General features: G+C 29.8%; 1 protein-coding gene and 1 long non-coding RNA gene across 3 annotated transcripts in view; one reads left to right on the forward strand and one right to left on the reverse strand.

Annotated features, from left to right (window-relative positions):
- LOC113510753 (microtubule-associated protein futsch) overlaps positions 1-27025 on the forward strand; it is a 220752-nt gene that overhangs the window by 140344 nt on the left and 53383 nt on the right. The gene's annotated exons all lie outside the window — the stretch shown is intronic.
- Positions 2055-4540, reverse strand: LOC116412674 (uncharacterized). The gene is made up of 3 exons (XR_004223856.2): positions 4296-4540; positions 3272-3369; positions 2055-2334 (listed from the first exon to the last, which is right to left on the reverse strand). It is a non-coding gene; the product is annotated as an uncharacterized LOC116412674 (long non-coding RNA).

Consider the following 27025-nt stretch of genomic DNA (forward strand, 5'->3'; position numbering starts at 1 on the left):
AAATAGGCCTGGAATTCAGCACGTAATTTCTAGGGGTGAACATGGTCGACCTGGTTAAGTATATTCCTAGCTTCCTTCTTCCTTAGTCTCTATTACTGACAATCGCTTCCCCTCTGCTTATATATTTAAGTATATTGAGTTGGTAGAATTAATGCGATAATTAGATACGGCACTTTTTAGATGCAATGATCGGCAAAACACAAGTGATATATCGCGGAATTTGGTCGCCTTTTACCATCAGGCGAATCGTGTCTTTGCCATTCCTTTTTACACAAACACAGATAATGTACGGACCTGTATTTAACAGGAATAGAGATCGAGTTCCTGATTCCACAGAAATTCCTACGGGAATAAAAGATAACGGAAGCTTGTAGGCAAAACTGCGAGTGACACCTAATCTGATTATATAGTCCAACGTTTCGAATAAGTTTCGAATAAGTAATTTTACAGAATCCGTGGTGGCAAATAATTTTTCACAATTATAAAATAGGTGTTTGTCTATCTTTTAAACACATCAAGACCTTTATTTATGGGGTAGGTTGAGAAAATTACGTGCCAGAGTCTTTCATCTTTTACTAAAATCTTGCCTCATTGTCTTTTAGAGTTCGCTTCATACATATACGTAATTTTTGTACAGTCTTTTAAATGAATATATTATGAAAAAGTATATCTTTGTTGTTTAACGATTTCATTATATTTTATTTACTTACAAAATAGTTTTATTTATGTAACATATTCATAATTAGATCTAAATTACACAACATATAAATAATTACTTACAAAAATAAAAAAATAAAGGAATCGAATTGACCTAATACGAAGTTATAAAGTGTCAAGTACATTAGTTACTATACCTTCATATTTTTACTTTCTTATCTCTCGTTTTTGAGCAAAACATCCCCCTAAACTGTACGATATCGCAGTTATGCGAGAAAGATTTATATCGACAGGTTCCGTGCAATATCGGCAGTAATTTAGCAACACGTTATTTATCTCACAGCTTACTTAAGACGTCTCAATGATGTATGGTGGTGGCGGACGGTGATTAACTTGCAGTTTTTCAGTGCAAGTGCACAGCTAGCGTGTTAAATGGTGAAATCTCACGCGATTGTATTTTGGTTTTGTTCCTAAGGAACGGTATTGAGTTTGTTAACATTTTATTTCCCTTAAGTTTTATTTAGAATTGTAGAAAAATAACTGAATAAATTATTCTAAATTCAAATATTTGTATTTAAAATGGTTACTCAAAAATTATTTCGATACATAAAAATAAAAAAGACACGAAGATGATTGTAATTACAATGGACAATAAAATACACTCGTAATATTGTTTCTGAAGACCTGATCTATCCATTCATACCTTCGTTAAGTTATAATATAGCCATTGTATATTAGAACCAGTGACTTTGGTATAAAATATTGAATCTGTGCCTACATCTTTGTAATCTATATCTACCTCATATCATACGCTTCAATGATCAAAATGATTCCGTAGCAACTTCAGCAGTATTCTGAGCATAATGCTCACAGCTTATATATAATATGCATTTCTTTAGTGCATTATAAAGCATAATTTGATTATAATAAACTGTGTGCTTGGAGATGACAAAGCTGTGTTAGCTGCATTAAATTTACTTACACGTGTATCTTCTTAATATCAAGAAGCTCGTTAAACTAAAGCATTACTAGGAATCTCTCAGTAGCGCTTCACCAAACTGCTATGATATCAACGTTAACAAAAGACAAAGAGCTCTATCTTATATACATTGAGTAAGTTAAAATAACATAAGTAACACAGTTTAATGACGTCCGTAGCTTTGTGGTAGGTATGTTGCAATGCGCAAATGAGGTCTGGGTTTGATTTTCGGTTTGGTTAAGGAATCAACTTTTTAAATTGGCCTCAGCTCTTCATGGCTTGGTTCTTCATAACACAGTTTATCCTACTTCGAGGAGCAGGCAGTTAGTGTGATTGTGTGGCTCTTGTTATTATTATACAATTTTGAATTTATTATAAACTAATTTTTATTTGCCATTAAAAAAAAAAATTTAAAATTCGAGTAATGCCGATGTAAAGACACAGCACACACCTATACAAACTCACACAAATTCATCGCATGCCAAGCTCGAGACAATTTCTATTTTCATTTACATGATGCTCGAAATCCAAATTGCATTTTAATTTTTCTGCCCATAAGCGATTTCATTGCTGTGTAGTACCTACTGGCTGTTGGTAATGATCCAGACTCTCATCTCAGCGGCCATTTTAATTGTGATTGCTAGTCGTTTGTATGCGACACCCGCAGTTTGTGGCTGTTAGTATGCAGTTGCCGGTTACTAAAAGAGGACGAAATAAAAAAAATATATGTATTAGAGGAATTGTTTAAAAAATAAAAGCACGTCTAAAAGAATAGCATTAGGGCTATGTTAATGATTAGGATTTATTTAAGTCTTAAATTTATCTTCAATCTTTTTATGTATAGGTGCAGTCTATGATTGATTCTACCTAAAAACACTTTAATGAAAAAAGCCAGTCAAGTGTGAGTCATACTCGCATAACGAGGGTTTCGTACAAAATAATCAAGTTTACAATTTTCTTTTTTCTTATATTTCACAAAAAAGAAATTGACAGTTTTCAGATTTTTTCGTTTACTTGTACTACATGACATTGCTTTTTGTCAAATTTCATGGTTCTAGGTCAACAGGAAGTACCCTAGCTTTGATTCCCTTTGCGAATGTCAAAATATATGATATAAATGGAACATGAACGGCCGTATCTTTTGATTGCGTCGATTTAGAAGATTGCAGACCTGAGTACATGATATTAATTTTAACTTGATACCTTCACGCGTTCCTAAAAAAAAAGGGTCTTGACAGACGGATGAACGAACGGACGGACAGACAACGAAGTGATACTATAAGGATTCCGTTTTTCCTTTGGTGGTACGGAACCCTAAAAATGGCATCAATATTATAAATGTGGAACTTTAGAAAGGGTACACCAGATTTGCTTTTAATTTAGTGGACAGATATACCATAAATTTCAATAAAATATAACATGCTTTTTATTCCGACTCAATCCGGTAAATCCACAGAATACAGATAGTTAATTAAATTCAATAAAATGTACATTATTCAAGAAGATTCTAGAAGTAAATTCCTTTCTTTTTTATTTATAAATAAGTATATTCGGAAGTATAGATCGAGCCCTAATTTGATAATATAATTAGGTAACTAGGCAAAATCATTCAAATCACCCAACGATAGCAATTACCTTTTCGTTTATTAGTACTTAAATATCGCGTGCTGGCATTCGAGCTATTATTCAAACGGTCATCCCTCTAGCTTCTATTAAGACTTGAACGGGAACTTCTGAGAAAACACGCAAAGTATCGTGTTAGATCCGGATGAAAGCAGATTGATCTGGATTTAAGTACTTTGCCGATTTTCGTGATATATGGTTTGTTTTTGGTAACGAAATAGAAAAAATACTGTATCATACCAACTCACAGTTAACATATATAATTATTTAATGGTATTTGATAAATAATATTTTGAATACATTTGTTTCGTGGTATTGTAATTGTAAATATTTACAGTAAGATAAGTAATATTTGTTATATTTGTATTGTAAATATTCAAATGTGATAATTTCTGAATTTTTAATAATAAATTTTTACAGTTTGATAGTAAAATAGGTATTTTCGTAAATATTCAATACATACCTAGATATAAAAATTTGGTAGTTGTTTAATCTAGTACATTATTAACATTGCAGTGTGATAAAAGGCTACGTTTTAGACAATCATTTACCAACATTCAATTTTGAATATAAATTTCATTTGTAATAAATCTCACAACCTTTTGATAATTAATACGGATTATAGGTCTATAAATAGTTAATTATTAAAGATATTTTTTTATACAACTTAGAATGACAAACAAGCTGACGGCCCACCTGATGGAAAGTGGTAACCGTCGCCTATAGACATGAGCAGTACCATGGACATAACAGAGTATACTGTTACGCCCATGATGCCCCCCATGCGTTGCCATTCCTGAGGACTAAGATGTTATTCCTCTGTACCCAGTAAATTCACGCCATATCCTACCCTACAAACCGAAACACAGCCATGCAAACACAACTGCTTCACGGTTAAAACACGAATGGGACAGAGGTACCCAAGCAGTTGACTTTTGTACAAAGTCTCCCTCTGGTGTTTGGATGTATTTCATTAATTTTCAGATTTGTGATACTTATTAGTAGAATAAATCTAAATGGCGAGGTACGTACTTACCTTTCGCAGAATAAAACACAAATAGTATCGACTTTTATTGTAGTCAATACAATACAAGGTTACATCTAGTTTGATAGTGTTAAACGTAGCAACAAACTCATAGAAATGAGTCAACTTGTTTATAAATACGATGCAGTTTTCACGGCTCCGTCTGGACTGATAGTGCTATTGTCTAAGTACTGACGTAAACACCACTTGTACATACATGGGACTTAATAGTTAAATAAAACTATGCATACATAAGAATATTGTTTTGAAATATTTCATATTCGTGACGTTGTCTACGTGGTCATGATATATTGATTGAACGGGATAAAAAGTTTTTTTTTTTAATTAGTATGATGGACTAAATTTTATAACAAATTAATGAACCGTTAAGAGGTTAAGAGGTAAATGAATAAACTCACTTTTATAATATTAGAAAGAATAAGTATTAAGAAATTCATTTTCAATAATTCTTACGAAAGATATACATATCTTGAGACTTAACATTATTTTTCCCGTTCTAAAATCTATATTTCTATTAACTTAACCAAATAAATTAAAATTACTTTGGTTTAGATTTCAAAATCTATCCTAATAGAATTTTTATAAATATGATGTTGATTTATGGTAGAAACATACGATTTTTTTAAATGGATGATAATGGAGTGGTTACCGCGCTTGCGCTAACGGCATATACAAGCGGGGCACCAGTGAGGGATGATAGGAGAAGATGAAAAGGCAAGTCAGTTAGCCCATCGTGATGAATACATCTGGGATTCAGCACGATGGTTTTCAGGAGGGACCACGTAGAGGTCGACCTGATAAGGTATATTGCTAGCAATGGGACTGGTGGGCTGAATTACTAACTATACCTTCCCCCCAAAAACATACAGTTATCACAAAATAAATCTATATATAACATGTCAAGACTTATAGGGTTTATAGGGTATATTAAGGGATTTTTTTTATGGGTGAAAATGGTATGGTAACCAGGTATGGAGCACGAGTAAAGGGTGATAGATGAGAATGAAAACAGGCCAGTTAGCCCATCATGAATTCATAAGGAATTAACCATGATAGTTTCCAAGGGGAACCGCGGGGAGGTCGACCTGGTTGGGTATATTGCTAGCAATGGGATTCTCAGTCTCCATTACTAACAATCCCTTTCCCCCCTATATTAAGGGATTCAGTGATGAATTAAAAGTAGGTCAAGAAATAAAATAGGTTAAACGACTGTTTTTTCATTTCCTTGACTTTTTATGTATAATATTAGCATAACGCGATCGTTAAAGAGTGCTGTATTCGCAATCTGTGACTCATTTAGTTATACTATGACCCTTTAGGTCATCTGTTGACGTCATTGGCAGTAAAAATGTTTTTTATCCCTTCTTATCATCATAATTATGTAAATAACATTGACAATTATAATATTATGTGTACTTAATTTGTATTACGAATATTATTAATGTAAATTTAGTAAGAGTACTCGGAACAAATAAACATTTAATATGGAAAGAAGAATGTCTGTAATAGAGTATATTTTATTTATTTATTCTTTAGTACAGGTATGTATACGAAGCGAATTTGATGCTAAAGGCATTACAGGGTTTAGTAATCTAAGAAGTTGACGTGTTTGGTTGATGTCCACGCGGTCCCCATAGGACATATGATGATTAATTCTTGGTGAGTTCATTACGATAAGCCAACTAACCTGACTTAATACTCACCTATCACACTCCTCTGGTATCTTGCTAGAATATTCAGTTATTAAAAAGAAAGAATAAATTTATTTTTTTTAATTAATATAAAAACATGTAAATATTGATATGAATGGACCAAAGAAAATACGACAGAAAAGAAATAAGTACTATAGAAACTACATAGCTACTTTATCTTATAATTTAATACTTTGTATAGATATATAATAGATTTGTAATATCAAAGTGCATGTTGCATAAAACAGTAACGCAATATTTCAAATAATGCTACAAGATAAATAGAAAGGAAAACAAACGCACACGCATTTGAATTCTCGCATTTCTCGCATCAAGTCAGTGGTGGCATCATAAATCTTGCTGATCCAAGCGAGAGATCAGCCTCCTGCAAGTGTATATGATGAATGCGTATTTTTGCCAAATTTATCACAGTTCCCTAAAAACAGCGTGTAAGTCCCCCTATTTATGTATACAAAAATAAGACCGTGAAGGAACATTCTATATTTAATAAAAATAAATAATTTTCAAATTCTATCTACCTAGTAAATGATATTCCTTTAGTTAAAGAAACAAAGTTTTTTTTTTAATATATAAATTAGAATGGTAAACAAGCTAAAGGCCCACCTGATGAAAAATGGTAACCGTCTAAAGCTAAGTGGTAAGCTACTAAACAAATGTGAAAAATTATAAAGATTACTCAGTTACTTTAAGCCTATATCTTAACTGCATTTGAGCACAGCTGCGGGAAACAGTTCTACTCGTATTTTATAATTTTAGAAGTGAAACTTTCAGCTTTTATACAAATAATGTTTTTGATAGATATTTTTTTGATTCAATACAGTAATGATAAATCTTTTATTAATATTAGTGAGTATCATTAATTTTGCTTAATATAACCAACACATTTAATAGGTACTGGAAACAATAATTATTTGAACAAGTACAGAATAACCTCCTTCCTACCTGTCTTCTTTTGTACCTCGAATTTTCTGATTGTTTATAAGAAGAAAAGAAAATTGATTATTACCGGTTTAATTCAAAAACGTTCTTTCAGATCTGTTATTAAGCATTTTTTTTATACCACGGAGATGGCAAACAAGCATATTTCCCACCTGATGGTAAGCGGTTACTGTAGCCTATGAACGTCTGCAATACCAGAGATATTACGCGCGTTGCCGACACTGAAGAAACCTCTTTAACCCCCTTTGGAAGAACCCCATGCTATAGTCTCTTTTATAATATTAATATTATAATATTGAATTTATAATATTACTGTCAGGAAAATGGCATGCATCTACTTATATTCACTTTAATAAAAATAAAGCGCACGTGTATCTGTTTTATGTCCATTGTTATCATTAGTATCATTGTTCAATATAGTATAGTTTTAATTATTGCAAATAAATATACTGAGTTCGTCAAACTTTTATTCACCGATTTACAGTGTTTGTTACACAACAGTTCTTACTTACAAGTAACCATACAATGTAGACTAACGATCCAGCCAGGCTTCCTACGGGTAGATAAAATTTCCTAAAATATTATAGCTTATGTTATAATGTAGCTTTCTATAGGTGAAAGAATTTTTAAAATAGATTGAGTAGTTTTTGAGTTTATGCATTACAAACATTCAATCAAATATTTCTTCTTTATATATATATATATATATATATATTAGAATAGATGACTAATTAAACAAGTATTTTGTTTTAAAGTTTCATACTCACAATAGCATTACGTATATGGTAATTTCTGTGTTACATTTCATAATAAATACATGAAAATGTTGTTTAATGTAACATGTTACCGTATATTCATACCCAACGGATTCCCTTGTGGTTACATGAATCACTTGTGTTTATATATATTTAGAATATTACAAAGTATCTATTCTCGGACGATTAAAGAATTGACGGTATATGTCCCTTTCCTATAATTTTTAACTTACTAAGTTTATTCTTAAACGTGTGTCAGTAATTTTCTTGGAATATCTTCTTTGAACATCCCCTCATATTGCTTTGTTATAACAGTCTCTCACGACTTCAAACGGAATTATGATTCAAAAATTTACATATAACTCGAATCATTATATAAAAATCTCTGTCCATCCGTCAGAGTGCGTCATAAACAGTTCCTAGTATGCAACATGATCACGCTGATAGTATAATTATTTAGCGATTACATCTGTTCAGATGTTTGACTGATGTACAGTGATATATATTTATTGTAATGCATTGAGAGACATTATTTATTTTTAAAGTAAAAATGTAAATACCCTCATTTAACATTCAGATTTAGCTATAGGTAAAATTTATAATGTGTATCCGTGTGGTTCCGCGCGTAGAATGTCTATTCTTTTCCTTTCAATTTCTTTCTTGTGGGTGTCGTAAGAGGCGACTAAGGGAACTTAATGGTATAGGGAAGGCCAGCAGTGTCCCTCTTAAAACATTTCTAAAAGCCTAACTGGGGTTGCTAACTTGCCTGTCAAACATAGCAACTACTAGCAAAACTCTTTTTACAAGGAGGGTTTATGTTCAGCAGTGGACAGTTAATGGCACAAATGATGATGATGATGATTATTTATGGTATATGTTTATTTTTTTTTATAAAAAAGCTTTTTTAATCTTTAGTGTAGAGAGGTCTTATCGTTAAAAGAAAAACACTGTCTGTACGTGGTCTTTTGTAAGACAGGCGCGGTGCCTTACGTTTGTTAAATATCTATAATATTTCATGGTGATAAGATTTCTACTTTGGGGAGAAGATTGTTAGTAATCGGGTTTAACAGCCATTAATAACCTGTCAAGTTAATCTCCACGTGGTCTTTCTTGAAACCATGGTGTTCAGTTCCTGATAAATTCATTTTGACCGTTTAACTGATCTGGGCACACCCTTACTCATTATCCCTCGTTGATACTTGGCCAATATATAGCATAGGCGTAGATGCCATTTTATTTTTAACAAAAAAAAAACATTTCTATTCGTTCTAATGTCTATGATTTATGAACTCGAAAAAGGTATATAAGCGCTGAAGGTCGCAGTAGTGAGTCAGAATGTAGAATTGGGGCATTTTGTGGTGTACGTTGTTGCTACGTTTACCGGACTGTATTAGTATTGTTTGTGACTAATTTTAGATACGCAATGCAGATTACACGTCATTCTTTATTTTTTAATAATAAAAACGTGGGTGTATGTTTATTACGGCAAACTTTTTAAATTGTGTTTCATTAGCATTTAGATTATGAATTCATAACTTTTATATAATACCAGAGACTATATATAAACGGTAATAAAATATACCCATTATGTACCTTCAATTGTTATTATATATATATATATATATATATATATATATATATATATATATATATATATATATACAATCTCTCTCTCTCTCTCTATATATATATATATATATATATATATATATATATATATACAGAGTCTTGCTTTTGATTTTGTTGCGGAGAAAAATGCTAAATAATATCAAGTTATAATCATATGCACACTTCGCAAACTGCATAATACACTCAGAGACATATCATTGTTAAATATTTATACTACATGAAATTACATTAGCAATGATAAAGTGATTATAACTGTTTACTCGTACTTATGTTCCATCAATGTCAACATTTTGCTGTAAGATTTTAACATTTAAATTGTGACAAATTTCAAGCAATATAAGATTTGAATTAAAATTAATAATTTATTTCTATATTACTTTAAGGTTTATAACGTCAAGTCTTATGTGATTTAGTTGATTGTGGTTACTTAAATGTTAATCAACACATGTCCTAAGATATAATGTTGCAATTTCTAGAACCTTATCGTCGAGGGTAAATATTCAACAGCTTTGCATACATTACTAAGCTCATAAACATTTTCACCACGCAAGTGAGGCTAACACACGTAGTTTTAAATACTCATACAAAATTACACAGTTTTACATATTCATACAAAATTAAATTTTATAACTTACATAATACAAAGATGTGCTATTACTTGATAAGTCTAAAATTGAATATTCGTTCCTGTATATCGAACCGATAATAAAATCATTTTAGGGTTTCGTGTAAAACTCATATGTGTATGAATGCACGAGTCTCTCTGGTACATTACAAAATAAAACATAAAATAAACTATTTTATGTTTTCTCTATGTTATGTATATTCTATTATACTTTAATAAATGTATAATAGTAATTGTTTTCTTATTTGATTTCATTGTCTTGATTAGTAAGTAAAACTCTTTTTAACTGTATTTTAATAAATTGTTAAATTACTACATAAATATTAATTTGTGAATGTAATTGGTATAACACACATACCTAAATATACTAAAGTATTTATACATTAAAAATAGGAAATATTGCATGTGTAGATTTTTTTTTATTAATTTTAAGCTAATATTTAAATGTTTCTCAATGTATTCATGTAAAGGATATAAACATTTAATTACAAAGAGTAAAACGTAGTTAACGTTACATTTTCTAGTAAGCGTTCGCGTGCAACAATAAAATATTAAAGAGTCTCTTAATTGATACTTACTCTACAGCTATGCATAAGTACCTATGTATTGACATTCTATGTATTGACATTACAATTTGTAAAAAAAATAAATAAATACGAAATAAAGGATAATAAAAATGAGGATTAAAATAATTAATATGCAGTAAATTGAAAAAACTAATACATGCATGCATGAATTAGCACTGAATTACGCTTATAAATATATACATACATATCTGTTACACCTGTCTCATAGACAAAATGACCCTTACATACAACGAAATGCTTATTTTGATAAAAACCTTAATAGTATCTGCAAGTTTTACATTAGGTATTGCTTCGTTGCAGAAACCAAATTTATTTAGAGCCTTTTCCTTAATCGAAGTGTTCGAGTCACCTCTGAAGGTACGAGGGGACACAAAAGATAAATACCACTATCTTGACTTAATGGCTTTCTGTCTCGTGTCTTAGAAGGGTGTCCATCCGTACCAGGTCATTGCAGTTTGATTTGTCTTCGTTACTCGGACATTTCTCTTGGTGCGTACAGAATTTTGATCCTGCTGAGTGGGGTATTCAATTTATAGGTTCCACGAATAGATTAATAGTATTGCGGTCATTTGATTATTTCAAATAACGTCGAGTTGTAGTATTATTAAAATATTGTCACGAGAATAATTTCAGGTGGGATAATCAGTGACATTTATCGACTGTTACCTTTGTGGTAAATATGACACGTCCACATTTGATCAAAAATATTAGAATTCAACGTAACAGGGCAGTAAGCTTACTATCATATAAATTACTAGCTGACCCGGTGAACTTCGAACAGCCCAACAGTCTAAAATATTTTAGTCTGTATATTTTTTACGTGAATCCGGAAAGTTTCATATATATTAATACTCGTACTTATTTTGCTATTCGGGGCGAAGTAAAATCCAACAAATTAAGATCATCAAAATCTGTCCAGCCGTTCTGAGTTTAGAGAGTTCAGAGTTATAAATGTTGTAACTAATTCGACTTTGTTTATATATATATATATATATATATATATATATATATATATATATATATATATATATATATATGTATATTATTATTATATTGGTGATTGATTATATTTCTATCCATATGTCTTACAGCCGGCAGTCTCTCCCTGTTCTTAGTCTAATTAATATTTAATATCTTTAAAAAAGAGGCGAATTCTTTTCTTCTTCATATTAAATTTTAGCATAAAATATCTATAGTTTTTATTAGTAGAGACAAATGTGGACGACTTGATAAACACCCCAAAACACAACATGCTTAAATATTTAAAACATGTAAGCGAACACAGTCTCCGTCGCACGGGTTATTTCACTAGGTACTTGTTTTCTCCAGCGAACAACATTTATACTCAAGACCAGGGTGCATTTTTCTGGCTTCCATTATTCACGTCACCTTTGAACATTCGACTTTAGCACTTTATATTTAGAGTTTGAATTTGCCTCCCTGATATAAAACAAATAAGTCTACGTCGTCACCTGAGCAAACGGAGCCCCACAACAGGTTTATATCAATTTTCTACCGAGTGCGTCTGCATCGTGAAAAACACTTAACTGTGAATGTGTACTTTTATGCTCTTTTTAAGATCGAGCTATTTTACTTTAAATTTTAACTACCAAATCTTTCAATGTACAAACTATTATTTACCTTGCTTTTTGTGATTATAAAGTTTTTATATACATATTTTTATATAATTGTATTTTTTTCGTGGAGAACAATAAAGTCTTAATTCATTTATTCATTTATGTATGACATATCATGTTGTTTACATATTACTTCAATTTATTTTTGTAAATCTAAATATTATTATCGCTGTTTGTTAAAGGAATGGAACTTATCTATAAATCTTGTTAACTTTTATTGTGACAAACAACTGGGCATAATATCCACAATAGATTATCAATATTGATTAGAATCCATTACGTAAGCCATATTGATTAAGTTGACTATGAACAGCCGATTGTTTACAAAGATGATCCAATCAGCTAAGTAAACAATTTTGGCATGCGTATTGTAAACATGGATATTTCTTACCTAAGTGAAATAAAGTACGCAGTATGTACGGTACAAATGAATATAAACATAAAAACAAGCGAAATGTATATGCTTAGGTAAAATTCTTTTCATTAATATCGGCAATTCTGTTATAGTGTTAGATTGCTTTTTTTCCTTTTCTTTTATTTTCTTTCTTGTACCAGTATCTTGATTATTATATTATTGAAGTACTATGTTATTAGGGGTTATAATGTAGGTATAATAGTAAAGATACCGTTTTAATTTGACAACATTTTTGTGTGTAGGTAAATTACGTGGTATCTATTATCATAATTATTATTATCATATCAGTCGTTATCTGTCCACTGCTGAAAATAGGCCTCCCCATAGACTGCCATAAGGAATCGTTGTTAATTCTAAACTAATCTTGATAATCACATTTTCAATTGATAAGATTTAATTAATATGGTAAATATTAGTCGCATGTTAATTTTGTCACGAAAAAATTTTTTAAAAGTAATTTCTCTAGTTATCTGGCCTGGCTTCGCATGGGTGGATAGAATTTTCGAAAATAATATATAGCCTATGTTAGGAAGTTATTGAGTTTATCCATTACAAACGAATAAACAAACAAACAATCAAATCTTTCCTCTTTATAAAATTAGTATAGATTAACATTAATATTATAAATGTGAAAATAAGTCTGTTTGTCTGTTACTTCTTGGAGCCTTAAAATTTTACCCAATTATCGTGAAATTTAGTGAACACGTGGCTGAAGAAGGTCTTATACCACTACTTATACCAGTTATGCGGATGAAGTCATGAGTAAAATGTTGTCTAGTATAAGTTAGAAAATCTGTCATCTTCAATCTATCGTATTCGTAAATAGAAAGATAAAATTTTATAGTACACCTTGTTATTTCGAATGGTTGTTTACTATTGAGGCTTCTGATATCGAACATTGGGACATCTCTACCGTACTCAACATTTTATTTACTATTTTATTGGGTAAACAACATAGTAAGCTTTCTACTTTTATCATAGACGTGAGTGCGCATTTTAACGAAGCCTTATATTTCGCATGAAACAAGTGTAAAATGATCGATGGTCCCCGGTCCGGACTTAATAGGCAGTGAATAAAATTTTATGAAATATGCTAATTTTTACTTCCTTACTGGTTATAAATGTGAAAGTGACTATGTTACTTCTTTTAGCTAATTATTATAAAATTTAATACATATGTAGTATTTTGAAGAAGGCGAATAAGAAGAATGAAAAATGACATAATAATAATAACATCTTAATCCTCAGGAATGGCATCTCCTTAATCGTATCGTAGGTGACACGGTATAATCTGTATTGTCCATGGTACCGTTCATGTCTATAGGTGATGGTTACCATTGTCCATTAGATGGGCCGTTAGTTTATTTGCCATAATACTCGTAAGTTGCATAAAAATACAAAAGCTGCTTACTATCTTAGTTCATTAATATAGTTGAACGGAATAAAACTAGTATTATAGTATTTCGAATGAATATTGAAAGTAGAAGGTTTTTTGTATGTTGAGAAAGGTCAAGAGCATCTTGGATATGAATTATTGATTTAAACTTTTTCTTGTCTGACTGTTAATGCTGATAATTTTGTTCGTGTCAAAATATGTGCACATGCAGTAAAATGTGACAAATGCCATACATGATACACGACTTCTTTTTTTTGATAATTAAAATGCTTTAAGAAAGTTAAGTAAAAAGACGTAAAGAAAAAGAGTTGTATTCATTCAAAATAAATATAGCTAAAACGTAATTACCGATAAAAGTTGCAGCTATTTATTTCTGGACTTAAGAGAAGTATCATTATTTCCCGCTGTTATATCCACTAACTTTTATTGTATCACAATACAGCGACAATTATACACAAGTGGCCGTTAAAGTAATTGAAACTTTTTGCGTCTACCGCCATTTTTAAAAGGTGCCTTGTGCAGACATAAGGCAGTGTTACAGGCATTCCTTTCGGTAAGGGCCGCTGCATTATAAGCAAATGGTATATTTTTGTATTTATAGGAAAGTGCAAGTACCATATTACTAATTACATGTATAGAAGTGTTTTTATAAATGTTTTATTTAAGTCCTAATAGTGTATCAGGACTTGAGCGTGATAGTGTACTTAAAATATGTATTAACAACGCGAAAGTTTTGTAATAGCTATTTAAGTATTTTCTATAATAATTAAAATAATCAAAATCAGTTCACAATTGGTGAAGATATCGTGTATAATACAGAGAAATACTAACTCTTCGAAGTGATGCCTGACTTTTTATCATAGTATCGTTCGCCATTAGTAAGAAATTCATCCACACAGACTAGAACCAAATTGGTTTGCATTGTGAGCTTTCAAAGGAGTTTCCTCTCGTAAATGCTCAGGTTGTAGAATGATCTTCGTGGCGAGGTTTTCCTTAAAGACTAGAACATGGAATTTTTCAAGAGCTTAATAAGGTTTCTTGAGCATTGATAACATGCGCGTGACAGCCCTGGTGTTGAAGACGTCCACAGATACGGTAACCGTTTATCATTAGATAAACCGCATGCTTGTTTGCCATCAAAATATTCATATTTACCAATTTCATAGCAGATTTTAGCTGAAATAAATACCAGATATAAAAGGTTAAGTCATCTCAAAGCGGGCCGATTGAGAACTACTTGAGTATCGCTGGCACAGCGAGAATGCAGGAAAACGATTATACGAAAAAGGGGACTTGTGGAGCCAATTGCACACATGCCGGTTCCCTTACGATGGTTTTCTCTGCGACTCTTGTGCGGAGATAATGCTTTTTTTCTGTTAAATTTTTTGAGCGCGCAGGGGTGCTAATAGTTTTGAATTGTGGCAAAATGTGTCAGCTTTTTCATTTATGTGGTTCGATTTTTCTTTTCATGTTTCATGATGATAAATATTAAAAAGGTGAATGGATTTCAATCATGACGATACATAAGTATCTTTTTATAAAAGGATTTTTTTATTATCATTTATCGATTTTATACGAATCTTGTGATACAATAAGTACAGATAACAACAGGCTTGGTTTGCTAGTTGTCTGGATTGCTACTAGTGACAAAAGAGTTAGTTAATATCTGGTGTAATAAATCGCTACTGCAAGGACTTCTTTGACCTTTACAATAAGCTAGGTGCAAGAAAAGAAGTGTTCTACTACTGTGCACTACTGTGAACATTATGATTGATCAATATTGTTTTCTATAAATATATAATGTGATCAGGTCAGTTCAATAGAAACAGTACTGTTCGTATTGATTCCATTGCACAGAGTACATTATTTATATTGTAAATTTTCACATACGTGTTCGTTTTGTGTTTTGGCGCTATTGAATTTACTACGCTAAATGTTGTCTCTAGAGTTTGGTTTACCTGTAAAATATTTTTGCTGACGTCTGTGCGGTCATGATATGTTGGCGTTGCCTGTGGTGTTGGTAAACAGTCTATCAAGTATTGCTTCATATTATCCGTACCATGAAAATTACGTGTGAGTACGGTCTTGGTATTGCATGCTCTAGTGGACATGATTAAAGAAGATTACATAAAATAAAATCGAAAATAAGTATGTACATACTTAGTACATAAAACAATTTATTCATACAATAGATTAGAACATCTCGATTATCCGTTTTAGATAATTAAAAATACTTGCATTGATTGAATAATTGATTTATCATTGGCTGTATCCTATAGCTTCACTTTCATGAATCACCAAATAGGACCAAATTTCATTCAATTACGTTCAGTAGATTTTGTGTAAAAGAGTAACAAACATCAATACATCTGTCCATCGTTACAAACTTTCGCATTTACTATACTTACAGAATATTAAAAGCAGTTAATTATTCACAATGCTCAAGGTAATTAGATCGGAGTTAGATTAAGAATAAGAGAAGATTTCGTTTCATCAGTAGTACGTGTTTGGCTTTGTAACAAGAAGACAGTACACTCAGCGCAAAACAACTCGAAATTGCTCACGCTGTATAGAAAAAAAGCACCGAACTGTACTTGTGTATGGGCGGAGCAACAATTCAAGGGGTGTGACAAAAAAACACTTTCGCAATTAGCGTTTACAGTGTATCCCAAAACCTGCAACGTCCGCACTAGTTAACAACAGGGTCGGATTACGACAACGAAAATATATATTCCGAGCAATTTAAGAGACGTGTCGGCGACCGTGTTCCAGCCGATTCGGTGTGTTGCCGTGTGGAACAAGCGGCCCTTAATTGAAATCGGTGTTTTTAGTTTAATCCAGTCTGGTCTAGTATTAATTCAATTTTCTATTCGATACGTATCAACCTCATAAATCTTAGGGATTATGTTAATCTAACCAATTATTTTTAAACAATTTGGAATAGTAAATAGGTGATGGGTCGCCTGATGGAAAGTGATAACTCGTCGTTATATATAAGATCATAGGTAATTTATTTTTTTATTTATGAATTTATTACATCACAGGCTTATAAAAAAGAAGATAAGATTTATACCATATATGTATGTATAGATTTGTCTTTATCAGAAGTTTGGAACTCATGGACATCTGTCTATAATTTAAAACAATTTTTAATCATTGTCTCCATTGAGAAAGCGAAAAAAGGGTTAATTGGAACAAGTAGAAATTAATAAGACTGAATTACATAATATTATTTATGTTAGTAAATACTGTATAAAATTTAAGGTTTTCTATTTATATAAACTTACGCTCCTATATTATTAATAACGAACTCCTATATCAAATACTATTAGATAATTTTTGTTTTTTGATACATTTTATATTTGACAATAGTTCTTATAGTAGGTACAAGGATATTTCTTTAGTACAAGTAAGCTTTTAACAAATTTTTAACATTTTTTCAATACAACCACAGTACTGAATATTGAATGGGTGAATTTTATTTACACTTCTCTAGATATTTTATATAATTATTAAACATAAATAGCTCAATTAATAAATAAATAAATCAAATGTCATACAGTAAATATATTGATTAAATATCATCATATGAATTAGTATTAAAACAATATAGCAATTTTACATAAACAATCTTCCTTTAATAAAGCCCAAAATTCTATTAACACTAATACAATTATTCAGTTCAGTTATTTCACAATGAGTTACGTCGCCGTTTAGTCAGGACTATGAAGATTTTAATAGTAAATCATTACTGGGGGGTGAAACTATGTTTGTGAAGATATCTGGATTTTTATGACAAAAAAAGTAAATTTATAAAATTCTCGTAAGTATATATATATATATATATATATATATATATATATATATATATATATATATATATATATATATATATATATATATATATATATATATATATATATATATATATATATATATATATATATATATATATATATATATATACATACATATATATTAGGTATGGGCAAACGCAGTGTATAAACTCAGTTTCAGAACAGAATAAATATAATTTCAATTTCCATGCTTCATGAATAAAGTCATTATGTAAGTAAATACAATATATATATATTTTTTGTAAAATACGATGTTTTCATTTCCACGTTTATCAGAAATTTGATTGACCTCCCTTTTACCTTTACAGCGATACGGCGATGAAGCGAGCGAAAATTTTCATATCTATCTGAAAATGTTATTCAATATAAGCTGATATACATACTCGTTATCCCTTTCGTAACATGCAAAAAATGTGTTGAATTTGTGAATACAGTTTGATAATAAATTGGTTATGTTCATCATCATTAAAACTTTTGAAAGTAATAATTCTGCGTATAAAATTCTCGTTATAAAAGTGAAGTGCAGCTTGTCATAGGGTTTTATTTAGATTTCTATCTGTTATCATTATGTTTTATTTATTATCATTATGTTTTTATGGTAGATTCCTTCATTTAGAGTTTTTCTAACTGCTTTTAAAAGCGATAAGCTTCAGAGTGTTATTTTGATTTTTATAGACGATTATTAAACCACGTTCTGTATTCATGATTAAAAATATGACTTTTTATTTAATATACAGTTTCTGCCACGGCCTCATCATTTTTTTTATTATTATTTTGACGATATAATTATTATATATTTTTATTTAAAAGTAGCTATATCCTGCAGCTTTGTCCTTGTAAATCAGTATATAAAGTACTAAGTTTAGATATGATTTAACTGTAAACCAAATTTCATTACAATTCGTTTAGTAGTTTTTGCGTAAAAGAGTAGTAAACACCCGTCCATCCTTGCACCCATTCATCCATCTTATAAACTTATTAATAGGATATACATCAGTTAAAAAACCTTTATCATCAACTATTAGACAAATAATCTTTTAAATGATACTAATATTAAATACATAAAAGTAAGAGATTTAAAGTTAGATATAATCTATCTAATATATAAAAAGACAATTTTAAAAATTTATTTTAGAGTTAATATAAGAGATTTAGCCTAATGGCAAAAGACGTTTCTCTTAAATATCTAGATATTGTTAAGAAAAAGAAATAAGATCTTAATTTTAAATTTTATACTAATCAAAGCGAAGGCTACATGCAAGCTAGAGTTAGAACAGTCACGTATTTCTTTACAAGAATTAACTAAGTCCTGGCCTGTCTAGACTCAAATTGAGCAACGAACTTTAGCAGGTATTTTTAATGAAGATTAGGATTTTTTTGAAAGAGTTTGATTAGTTTTATCGTATTTAAACTATTTGGTATAATCACATTTACAAATAGCTCCTTCTGCGTGACCAGATTAAAAGATAACCTACGTTGTTGTGTACTAGTATCTAATTGGATGATAATTACTAAGAGGAAATAAGCGTATGTGAATAAACTCATTATTAAATTCACTTAGAATAATTATAATTTCAATTACGTTGTATTTCTTTATGTTTTATACATCGTAAATCTGTCAGTTCTAAACCGATTTAGAAAAATTTTATCTGAAAGTATATATAGACATATCCCATATAAATTTTATTAAAATCGATGAAGTAATATATTACTGTATCGATTTTGATACAATTAGTTTTAAAACTATAGTTTTATAACCAATATAACTGGTTTTGCATATCACCATATAACACAATATTTATAACATAAATTTTAGTTTTCAGTTAATAGAAAATCCTGCAATGAATATACATTGTAAAGTAATAATACAAAGTTTAATAATTTACCAAGTTCTTAAATACATTTATTTGAAAGCCTACTTTACACATTTCGAAATACCATTGTGGTCTCACGTCAAACCCACGAATCTAAAAGAACTTTCTTACGTTCTTGTAAACATTTTGAAAGGACAAAGAGGCGGCCGCAGACGCGACTAGAATGTTGTGTTCGTTCGCGTCGTTTGACGTTAGTGATGTGAGAAATGCTTGTTTTTTAAATCGAATATATACTGATTATTCGATTAATGATAATGATTTTTAAACAGGCTATAAAAAAATTAGGAATTTAGTAAATAAAAAGTTAGTAATATATGAAGTAGCAAAACATTTGTTTGGAACTATTAAGTATTAAACGACATAAAAATTATTATATTATATTTTACTCATTATTTTAATATAAATTTACGACAAAATTTAATGAATTGAGATAGAAGTATCCTATTGACTAGTCGAGGAATATTATACTTGATATGTGTACAAAATTTTACTCAAATCCGTAAGCATAACGAGTAATAAAAATTCAAAGACATGAACATTCAAACAAGTTATCAAACTTTCACATTTCTAATATTAGTATATAACCAAGGATTATCAATTTGTAGCAATTTGTCAAAAGTTAAGAAAAAGGTTATAAAAATATAGGTTATTATTTTATAACAAAGAAATATAAGGGATGAAATCGAATTATTATTTATTTAGTTACGACTCTGCTCAAGTCGATTTGGCGACAACTCAATTGTTTCACACCACCGCTCGTGTTCATGAAGTGTACTCGACGTCGACTGTTTTATTCATAGATACGTTACTTTTACAGTTGTTATATTTAGTAGATAATTTATTATATATTATTTCTCATTAGATAACAAAATATTAAAAGGAACACTGTTGATGATATACGCTGATGAGTTAATAACAATTAAAAATACAATATTGTATTACTACGCCGACTATTTTGTTCTTAAATTTGTTATTTTCACCGTCGTAATATTACAATTTATTTTAATGATTTATATTTTTCGTCACTATACTAAAATATTAAATGAAATACTGTTAACGACATACTCTAATTAAATAATCAACTACTAAAAACACATATATTTATGTAAATACCTTTGAAATTATTCACTTTCTCTAGCTGTTTACCTTGGTTTCACATGCGTAGAATCAGTTATCCTTCATTTTCATTACTTCTTACCCTTACGTCATTTTATGACGTATATTTAAAATTCTATTAATTAGTAATTATTTTTAACTCTAGCAATAATAAGCATTGATACTTTTTGCTTAAGAATGAAAATGATTATGGAAAACCGTCTGATATATGCTATTGTTCAAGTCTAAGTTAACATCAGGTACGCTGTTACCTTATATGTATTACAAATTGTATGAAAAATTATAATAACGTTGACTCTACATGCAATATTTTCTATTAAGTCTCATTAAAAATACTAATGACTCTAAGCTTCATCTATGAAATTTAAAAAAGCAACGAAATTACAATAAAAAAAAAATCCTAATTCCAATACTATAATTTTATTCAACAAATTCTATTCAATTCAATAAAACTAGAGTATTTTATGGAGTTCTTTTGAAATAAAAGTGTTTAACCCGAGTTTATGATAAAAGCTGGAACGGACCCCAATTTCGAGCACCTACATGTACACGTTTGCTAACATTGAAGGGTTAACAGTCTGGTGCGTAACAGAGGGTATTCAAAAAAAGATCTCCGTAAACATGAAGGGTTAAATAAAAGCAAAAGAAACAACGCCATGATACGTTATGTAGCGACTACGCTGAAGTCAATATAATCTCTTTTAAAATTGGAATTGAATTTTGTAATTTTATTTATTTTCGAATGTTTTAAAAAAAACAGAAGATTGTCTATTCAATTGTGCTCTTTTGCTTGTATTTTATGTTATATTTTCGTGCAATATAAATCGATTATGATCACTATTTTCTCAATCTCTACTTTCTTTTAGTCTCTTAATTAATTATGTATCTCAAAATTTAAATTGTGTATTATTTATGTTGACGAATGAACTTGTATAATTATACAAAATATTTCTTTTATGAATAATTTGTAGTTGCAACTACAATTTAAGGTTCCATTAATAATAATAATATAACTTAAATTGTATATATTGAAATGCACATATACATAACACGTACATACACACACACATGCGCGCTCACGCATACACGTACACTTATCAAGATTTTATCTTTGAACCTGTGTTGGTCATTCAAGTTTCATCATAACGCTTTATTTATGGCCTTTTACAATACCATACAAATGGCGGACAGACTTTTTCTGACGTTCATATAAATCAGAGGCAGTCACCGATACAGAGTACCTTCCATCAACTTGATAAATGCACGCAACACCAGCCTACGGAACCCCACTAACTATGAAGCTACTCACACTTTTAAGTCGAGCTATCATACATATAATTTATCAACATTTTATCTAGCGATTTTTTTCCGTTAAGTGTTGGGGTGAGAGATGAATTGCATTTAGAGGTATCTTTAAACTTTTCGGATGGTAGAGATAGGGAACGGTAACTAATGCCAGATACAGGTAATCTATACCTATTTATATCTGCTTTATTTATTATTCCTGATTCATAAATCACGTTAATTTATTTTATTGTTTAATTAAGTAATCACGTAAATAAAAGTAAACTACATAATTTGTTTATGGGCTACGCAGACAGAAGGACATTTTATTCACAGAATTTATGTTTGTCTCCTTTGCCCATGCTTTTAAGTCCAATAATATATATTTATAATTTTATTATAATAATATCTGGCATATTTTTATAATAAAATTTTAATTCAGACATATTGAAATATTTATTTTTTATTACATGCTACAGTGCATATGTGTCGTGTAAATAACATGGTAAACAAAGGTCTATCATTTGTAGACATGGTTAGTTGCTCCAGTGAGATGTTCCGTTTATTGAGGTATAAAATAGTTGAAGTAATCAAATACGTAAATGATTGTTCGAACGCAAATAGTCTCATAAACCTGACAAAATAAAAGAGGTAGCTTGTTGCCCATCTTCAAAATATTATATTATAACTTTAGTGGTGGAAGTCATCTAGTAGGAAGTGCAGTTACTACCTTGTTTGGGTTCTTTAGGGCTCAATACCGTAGAGTACCAATTACGTGATGTGTACATCACCATTTACGATTTTCAATTGAATTTGAATTTTCAACGAATGGTAGTAATCAGTTTGACAGAAATTAAATAATAATATTATATAAGGCCTGTACCTAAAATTATTATAATGAAATACATAAAGTATGTATAACATGTTATTTTGGCTAATCTCTTCTTGTAAGAGTTGACCGTTATTAAAGTAAAAAAAAAAATGATCAAACTTATTCTATTTTTCGCAACGAACAAAATATGTTATTCCTTTTGGAGTTTCTCGAGTTCATTGCGCTATTCCACGCAATACCGCTGGTCGGTCTTTGGGGAATTCCAGGTATTTGAGTCCTTCAGCCGGACAAGATTTCCATTCGGAATTAGTCCCGGGCTTGCGAGATCGGAATTTGATTTGGGATTAAATGGCAATCGGAAGATATCTATTTTCCTTTTGAATTTTAGTGTTTTAAATAAAAAATTTTTCAATAAATTTTATCATTTAGAAGACAAAAAGATATCACGCCAACTCCAAATAGATATAGAAAATAAGCAGGAAAATATTGTATAAGCAATGTTATTTCATGTTCAGGAACCATTAAATTGCCAGTAATATTCGATTGTTAACATAAATTCAGAGGATTAATAGTTGGTTAGACCTTGTATGTAACCTATAGCAGGTCTAATCATTCGCCCCTCGCCACAAGCCTACATTCTTATCTCGATGCATTGTGTACGTGCAATAGCCTCGGAATTAAAACCATTCTTGGACCACTCCCGTAGGGTCCGATGTCTGAGGTTAGGCAACTGCCGATTGAATGTGGTTTCTGTGGCGAGGGGCTGCCTAGATGAAGTTTAGAATGCTGCGCTCGATTAACTGAGGATCTGTAAATACTTTTATACCTGTACATAAATACCTTTAATGTAAACTGTTACTTAAATGTCAAAGAAAAGTTTTCAAGTATGTCAGATTGTAGTTCTAAAATATGTAGCTTAAATAGTTTAATGTTTTTTTTTATGTCTACTTCTTTTAAAAGAAATTATGATAATACTCCATAATGCAGTCAGTACCAAAAGATAAAAATACATATAGATTTTTAAAACTACCAAATTTTTTATTTACCTAACATGGTTATGCTAGAAATAGATGAACGTGGTAAAAAGTAAAAATTAGTTTCGATTAGTTTTGAAATTGCATAATGGAGTAATGGGGTTTCGAAAATCTTAATATATTCATTAAATGATTGTGTTCATTTCAATCTCGAACAGTATTACTGTTGATGTCTCACCTCATTGTGATAACATATAGGTTTCTCTATTTTATGTGATAAAAATATGATAACAATATCAACTATGTCTTGCAATTTTAATTGAGTAAGTTCCATTAATATTTCTGTAATATTCAAATAAGAATATTTCAAAGTTTTAATAATTAAATTCGAAAAACTTAATATTCAAAATTTGTTTGAGTAGTCACAACTAAATTAGTCGTGAGAAAGTCCGTATCGATATATGCGGGACAATTTAGACTCCTAATTATTAAATATGACTATATTTAATCATTCTTAAGTTAACAATCGTTATCTTTGATGATTAGATTTGATATATTTATATTTGCTAACTATATATATTCTACAAGTTTAAATATTATTGCTCTACACATACTAAAATCAATAAATTTAATTACGGTTCAATTTTAGATTTTTTTCCAAATATTATATGATAAAATTGAAGCCAGTTTTATCTTCCATCTCTTTCTATAATTCCTTCAAAGACGTTCTCTATGAAGTTATAATATTGTATAAGTTGGCTTAACATCTTACCTCTTCTCTCAATTATTTTCATCTGAAACTAGTAAGCTTTAAATTCCGTATTAAAGTCGGGCTTATATTAACGCAAAGGGCACGTTTCGCTTCCGGTCTCAGCGCCCAATGTCGAAATGTTAATTCACCGGAAATTAAAGTTGTTTCAACTTGTTACCCTTTATGCATTAGACTCTTTTACTTACATGATGTTTTAGTCATGAATAAAACATTTTATTTTTGTTTTGTTGGCATAAATAACTAAATATATTACCTTAAATCTTCACTGATCTAGTATTAAATTTTCTGGTCAAACATAAATTCATTCTATAAACAAAGATTATAATTTCAATAGAAAATGTAAAGATTTATTTTTACTTTTTATTTAAAATGGTTTATAATAATTTAAGAAGTTTTGTCTAAAATTGACTCCGATTTTTTTGTCAGAAATAATTATCATTATGACTACGTCATAGTAAATCGGTTACAATTCGGCAAATCACATTAAATCTGTTTCCCTGGTTCTTAAAGAAAGTTGCAAACTTTTGTTAGGTAAATAATGTGTTTGTTGTCTCTAGTGACATATATTGCGTTATACTACTGGAAAAATATTTGTGAATAACAGATGTTCTATACAGATACGAGTATTCTGATTGCAGTAAACAATTGCATTATTGCAAATGTACACCCAGAGACTGTTACTAGTTAAACCCATTTGCGTTATTATTAAATCATGATCGAAATCTGATTGGGATTGTGAACGGATAATTAAATGCGAAATCCGTGTTTTGTGGTGTTGCTGCGGCTTTATGAACAGAATTTGGAAGTGTGATAGCACCTTTACAAGACGGTATTATCTTTTTTATATAAATAGAAAGAATAAGTACGAGTACTATATTAGTAGAAGTATATTACAATATAAGGGAGAAAAATACACAATCATATAAGTTATGTAGCAAAGAAATGTTTTCAAGACAGCTTTAGGGTAAGAAATTTAAATATTTGAATATATAGGTATGCGAATAAGTGAAAAAAAAAAACCTAGAGAAGATAAATAACTATAATCATATGTTATTGTTAGGAATAATTTTTTATAGTTATTAGCCAAATAAAGTCAGATAATAAAACTATAAATGTTGCAAATAATAATAATTATTATAGTTAATTTAACTTTCGCGTTGTTTACACATATTTTTAATACACAATCGGAACTAAACGTGATGAAAAAGCTTTTACAGGTAAATATTACCTACATATCTGCTCCTTTATTGTCTGAAATTTCTGTCCTGTTGTAACCATGACGTGTTGCGATCCACGTCGAAACGTCGGCAATAAAGGAGCAGGTATGTAGGTACTATTTACCTGTAAAAGCTTTTTCATCGCGTTAGGTCCTGATTGTGTATTAAAAATAAGTAATGACTAATAAGGTCAATAGATCCGTGACTCAGCATTAATTGTTTTAACTTCCTCTTTATTCCATCTGTTAAGTATTATTCTGAAAATTATCATCATTAGGAAATTTTTAAAGACACTTGAAAACATTCTACTTAGTCATGCTTAAAGAATTTAAATAAAATTTGATTTACATACATATATAGATGAATTTTATCTTTGACGAATACAATGAATTCTTAAAATGATATTCGTTTTAAATTCCCAATTTTATTAGTCTTTTTATACATGATAGTAAATATTTTCAATTTTACCAGTAGCTGATCAAATATAATTTACAGTTATATTAAATTAATAGGATTATATTATACTTACAAAGATAATTTTATTTGTGCAAAACTTATTCTTGTACTATCAATGTTATCATCAGATAAAATAATGACAAAATGAGTACAATAAATAAAATGCAAACGTTTCGTCTGTTTGTCTGTCTATAACTTCAAATTTTATTACTCTAGATACTCTTTATTATTTCTGCCAAAAGATTATAATAGTAAACTTATTATAAATATAAATAATTACAAGAAACAATCACAATGTATATAATAAATAAACGTGACAGCGAAATGGACGTACCCTGTATTAAATAAAAACTATATAATATTTTTTTTTGTTGTATTTTCCACTTACTTAGTACAATATTGTCTTAACATTAAATATAATATAAATTTATAATTTAATATATACTTTTACTTAAGCCAATGACCCAGGATGTTATCGATAGATAACAGTCGTTAAAGGAAGTCAAAGGATTTCAAATGGCTTAAAAGTGTGATAAAACGGTCTTGTTGATCATTAACTAAAATTTATTAAAGCTTATGTTGTGGCTTTTAATAACAATATATATTCACATAATGTTATTTTAAGATAATTAGATTTTGAAAAA

The sequence above is a fragment of the Galleria mellonella genome, unplaced genomic scaffold, assembly GCF_026898425.1.
Source record: "Galleria mellonella isolate WM207_F2 unplaced genomic scaffold, CSIRO_AGI_GalMel_v1 utg32, whole genome shotgun sequence".
Taxonomy (NCBI): Eukaryota; Metazoa; Arthropoda; class Insecta; order Lepidoptera; family Pyralidae; genus Galleria; species Galleria mellonella.